Source organism: Clinocottus analis, unplaced genomic scaffold (genome assembly GCF_023055335.1).
Source record: "Clinocottus analis isolate CAN_PGR_092001 unplaced genomic scaffold, fCliAna1.0.p SCAF_6, whole genome shotgun sequence".
Classification (NCBI taxonomy): domain Eukaryota; kingdom Metazoa; phylum Chordata; class Actinopteri; order Perciformes; family Cottidae; genus Clinocottus; species Clinocottus analis.
This window is the reverse complement of record NW_027176218.1, coordinates 18,846,350-18,852,349: the sequence shown is the minus strand read 5'-3', so window position 1 is coordinate 18,852,349 and position 6,000 is coordinate 18,846,350.

Sequence of the window (6,000 nt, the reverse complement as noted above, 5' to 3'; positions counted from 1 at the left end):
ACCGCGACGGCCGTATTAGTGGGAGCGCAGCGAACCCGTGTCCTTCCGACTTTCTGTTACAGCTACACAAGCCGAAGAAGCAAAAACAAAATGGCCGATTTGAAAAAAGTGCCTTCCCGTGGTCCCACGAGCTCGGCGAAGGGATCGTTGGAACCGCGACGGCTGTATTAGTGGGAGCGCAGCGTACCCGTGTCCTTCCGACTTTCTGTTACAGCCACACGAGCCGAAGAAGCAAAAACAAAATGGCCGATTTGAAAAAAACTGTCTTCCCGCGGTCCCAAGAGCTCGGCGAAGGGATCGTTGGAACCGCGACGGCCGTACCAGTGGGAGCGCTGCCAACTCGTGTCCTTCCGACTTTGCGTGAAAGCCGCACGAGCAGAAGAAGCAAAAACAAAATGGCCGATTTGAAAAAAGTGCCTTCCGGAGGTCCCACGAGCTCGACGGAGGGATCGTTGGAACCGCGACGGCCGTATTAGTGGGAGCGCAGCCAACTCGTGTCCTTCCGACATTCTGTGAAAACTTCACAAGCCGAAGAAAGAAAAACAAAATGGCCGATTTGAAAAAAGTGCCTTCCCGAGGTCCCGCGAGCTCGGCGCAGGAATCGTTGGAACCGCGACGGCCGTAGTAGTGGCAGCGCAGCCAACCCGTGTCTCTCCGGACTTTGGTTCAACGCTGCGCTGGCGGAAGAAGCGAAAACAAAATGGCCAATTTAAATAATTGTGTCCCGGAGGTCCCACAAGCTCGAGGTTAGGACCGTCGGAACTGTCGGAAAGTCCCCCAACTGATTCAGAGAAGTGCCTTCCCAAGGTCCTACGTGCAAAATGACCCGAGTGTGTCATCGACACTCTGCCGTTGTCCTTGGGTCAAAATGACCCTCGTGTGTCACCGAGCCCCTGATGGTGTCCTTGGGTCAAAATGACCCTTGTGTGTCACCGAGCCCCTGCCGTTGTCCTTGGGTCAAAATGACCCTCGTGTGTCATCAACACTCTGCCGTTGTCCTTGGGTCAAAATGACCCTCGTGTGTCATCGACACTCTGCCGTTGTCCTTGGGTCAAAATGACCCTCGTGTGTCACCGAGCCCCTGCCGTTGTCCTTGGGTCAAAATGACCCGAGTGTGTCATCAACACTCTGCCGTTGTCCTTGGGTCAAAATGACCCTCGTGTGTCATCGACACTCTGCCGTTGTCCTTGGGTCAAAATGACCCTTGTGTGTCACCGAGCCCCTGCCGTTGTCCTTGGGTCAAAATGACCCTCGTGTGTCACCGAGCCCCTGCCGTTGTCCTTGGGTCAAAATGACCCGAGTGTGTCATCAACACTCTGCCGTTGTCCTTGGGTCAAAATGACCCTCGTGTGTCACCGAGCCCCTGAAGGTGTCCTTGGGTCAAAATGACCCAAGTGTGTCACCGAGCCCCTGCCGTTGTCCTTGGGTCAAAATGACCCTCGTTTGTCACCGAGCCCCTGCTGTTGTCCTTGGGTCAAACTGACCCGAGTGTGTCATCAACACTCTGCTGTATGCAAGTGGTGTGAGCGCCCACTCATCGAAGGCTCCAGATGAAAGGACATTGGACAGTTTGACCCGCAGGACACGGGGTGTGTACGGATCGGTGAGGCCGCACGAGGGTTAAGAGCATAAAAATGAGTAAATGCAGCTTACGGGAAGTATAGGGATGAAAGGTTCAGGTATTAAAGAAAATCATCATACAATTTGAAGTTCCGATGTCCCGAGGCACTTTCTTGAAAGAAAATTAAAATAAATGAATTCTTTAAGAAAATCTAGTTTTCAACTCTGTTCAGTCTGAAACGTAGTTTAAGAGCATAAAAATGGGTAAATGCAGCTTACGGGAAGTATAGGGATGAAAGGTTCAGGTATTAAAGAAAATCATCATACAATTTGAAGTTCCGATGTCCCGAGTAACTTTCTTGAAAGAAAATTTAAAAAAAAGAAATTCTTTAAGAAAATCTAGTTTTCAACTCTGTTCAGTCTGAAACGTCGTTTAAGAGCATAAAAATGAGTAAATGCAGCTTACGGGTAGTATAGTAATGGAAGCTTCAGTATTCAATATAATCATCATACAATTTGAAGTTCCGATGTTCCAAGTCACTTTCTTGATGGAAAATTCAAAAAATAATAATTCTTTAAGGAAATCTAGTTTTCAACTCTGTTCAGTCTGAAACGACGTTTGAGAGCTAAAAATGAGTAAATGAAGCTTACGGGCAGTATAGGGATGAAAGCTTCAGGTATTCAATAAAATCATTATACAATTTGAAGTTCCGATGTTCTGAGTCACTTTCTTGATGGAAAATTTTAAAAAAATGAATTCTTTAAGAAAATCTAGTTTTCAACTCTGTTCAGTCTGAAACGTCGTTTAAGAGCATAAAAATGAGTAAAAGCAGCTTACGGGCGGTATATTAATGGAAGCTTCAGTATTCAATATAATCATCATACAATTTGAAGTTCCGATGTTCCAAGTCACTTTCTTGATGGAAAATTCAAAAAATAATAATTCTTTAAGAAGACCTAGTTTTCAACTCTGTTCAGTCTGAAACGTCGTTTAAGAGCATAAAAATGAGTAAATGCAGCTTACGGGCAGTATAGGGATGAAAGCTTCAGGTATTCAATAAAATCATCATACAATTTGAAGTTCCGATGTCCCGAGTAACTTTCTTGAAAGAAAATTTAAAAAAAAGAAATTCTTTAAGAAAATCTAGTTTTCAACTCTGTTCAGTCTTAAACGTCGTTTAAGAGCATAAAAATGAGTAAATGCAGCTTACAGGTAGTGTAGTAATGGAAGCTTCAGTATTCAATATAATCATCATACAATTTGAAGTTCCGATGTTCCAATCACGTTCTTGATGGAAAATTTAAAAAAAAAATGAATTCTTTAAGAAAATCTAGTTTTCAACTCTGTTCAGTCTGAAACGTCGTTTAAGAGCATAAAAATGAGTAAATGCAGCTTACGGGCAGTATAGTAGTGGAAGCTACAGTATTCAATATAATCATCATACAATTTGAAGTTCCGATGTTCCAATCACTTTCTTGATGGTAGATTAAAAAACAATAATTCTTCAAACCTCCTGTTGGCTTCTGGGTCAAAAAGACCCACGTTCGAGTGTTTATGTATTTGTGTATATCGCGGTCTCAGGGTCACAAAATGATCCACTACCAGTGTATACGTATGCATGCATGCATGCATGTACGTATGAAGCTCTAAAGCCCGTCGTCCTCGGGTCAAAACGACCCGCGTCTTTCCACCGAGCCCTCGCCGTCGCCCTGGGGTCTGTTCGACCCTCGAGTTTGAGCGAGCCCTCGGCCTCGTCCCTCGGGTCAAAATGACTCGCGTTCATCACCGAGCCCTCCTCTCGCCGTCGTCCCCCGGGTCAGACTGACCCGTGTTTATCGCCGAGCTCCCGGCCCCCGTCCCCGGGGTCAGAATGACCCGCGAATATTGCCGAGCTCCCGGCCCTCGTCCCCAGGGTCAGAATGACCCGCGTTTATCGATGAGCTCCCGGCCTAGTCCCCCGGGGTCAGACTGACCTGCGTATATCGCTGAGCTCCCGGCCTCGTCCCCGTGTCAGAATGACCCGCGTTTATCGCCGAACTCCCGGCCTCGTCCCCGGGGTCTAAATGACCCGCGTTTATCGTCGAGCTCTCGGCCCCCGTCCCCGGGGTCTGAATGACCCTCGTTTATAGCCGAGCTCCCGGCCTCGCCGTCGTCCCCGGGGTCAGAATGACCCGTGAGCCCTCGGTCTCGTCCTCGGGTCGAAACGACCCGAGTTTTACGTTGTATTACAAGTCATCCCGTATGCTAAATGTAAAAAATAAATAAATAAATGATACAAATAAAGACATGACAAGACAGTTGCATTGTATTGTTTTTTCTTACATTTATTTAGTCATCACCAGTGTTACAAGCAACGACACAGAACACACACAAACACACACACACACACACACACACACACACACACACACACACACACACACACACACACACACACACAAACACAAACACAAACACAAACACACACACACACAAACACAAACACACACGCACAAATGTGTCCGCCACAGGATCACGGTTCGAAACGCAGACGACCGACGTAGCGTTTGAGTTCCCCAGCGAGCTCTTTCGTTCTCCGGTAGCACTGCGAGCTGTGGTTCTGGCGCGCGCGCCCGCACACGTAACACCACGGACGCGCGTTCAGCGTCACGTACATCCCGTCCGTCGGCGTCGGCGTAGAGAGCTTCCAAGGGGGGCCGGCGCCGGGGGCCGCGACGGCGTTCGGGTGCGCGACGAACCCTCAGCGGAACCTCTCTCGTCCGATCTCGATCTTCAGACGCTCCGCGGTGTACGTCGCCTTCGGGTAGGTGCGTCCGTAGTAAGCGTGCCGATCCAGAAACGTGTCGCCGAAGGTGGGAGGAGGGGGGAGGGGGGGGCGACAAACGGGTGAACCGACGTTCGGATTCGGTCGCGGCGGCGGCGGCCCGCCCCTCGGGCAAACGCGGAATCGTTAAAGGCCCGGTCCCGGTCCCGGTCGCGGTCCCTCTCTCGATCGACGCTGTCGGACGCGACTCTCCACGCTCTCAGCAGCGGCGGCGGCGCTTGGTCCGCCCTCTGCGGAAACATCACCCGTCGCCTGGCTTCTCGAGCGGGAGCGGAATCGTCCCAGGCCGGCACGGTCGCGGCCAGAGCCCATTCGATCGGCCTGGACGGGATTGCGTTCCAGCCGTTCGACCCGCCCACGCGCTTCTCGTACGTGTCCAGATTGTAAAGCCCTCTGAGGCGTTTACAAAAAAAAAAAGAAAATAATAATAATAATGTGTAAATGCAGCTTACGGGCAGTATAGTAATGGAAGCTTCAGTATTCAATAAAATCATCATACAATTTGAAGTTCCGATGTTCCAAGTCACTTTCTTGAAAAAAATGAATTCTTTAAAGAAAACAAATTAGTAAATGCAGCTTACGGCCAGTATAGTGATGAAAGCTTCCGGTATTCATGAAAATCATCATACAATTTGTAGTTCCGATGTCCCGAGTAACTTTTAAGACAATCTAGTTTTCAACTCCGTTTAGACTAAAACGGCGTGTAAGAGCATGAAAATGAGTAAATGCAGCTTACGGCCAGTATAGTGATGAAAGCTTCCTGTATTCATGAAAATCATCATACAATTTGAAGTTCCGATGTTCGAGTCACTTTCTTGATGGAAAATTTAAAAAAAAATGAATTCTTTAAGAAAATCTAGTTTTCAACTGCGTTGAGACTAAAACTTCGTGGAAGAGTATAAAAATGATGAAATGCAGCTTACTGGCAGTATAGCAATGGAATCTTCAGTATTCATTAAAAGATCATACAATTTGTAGTTCCGATGTTCTGAGACACTTTCTTTATGGAACGTTTAAAAAAACAAATTCTTGAAGAAAATCTAGTTTTCAACTCTGTTTAGACTAAAACGGCGTGCAAGAGCATGAAAATGAGTAAATGCAGCTTACGGCCAGTATAGTGATGAAAGCTTCCGGTATTCATGAAAATCATCATACAATTTAAAGTTCCGATGTTCGAGTCACTTTCTTGATGGAAAATTTAAAAAAAATGAATTCTTTAAGAAAATCTAGTTTTCAACTGCGTTGAGAATAAAACGTCGTGTAAGAGCATTCAAATGAGTAAATGCAGCTTACGGCCAGTATAGTAATGGAAGCCTCAGTATTCATTAGAAGAGCAAACAATTTGTAGTTCCGATGTTCTGAGACACTTTCTTTATGGAACGTTTTAAAAAAAACTAATTCTTGAAGAAAATATAGTTTTCAACTCTGTTTAGACTAAAACGTCGTGTAAGAGCATGCAAATGAGTAAATGCAGCTTACGGCCAGTATAGTGATGAAAGCTTCCGGTATTCATGAAAATCATCATACAATTTGAAGTTCCGATGTTCGAGTCACTTTCTTGATGGAAAATTTAAAAAAAATGAATTCTTTAAGAAAATCTAGTTTTCAACTGCGT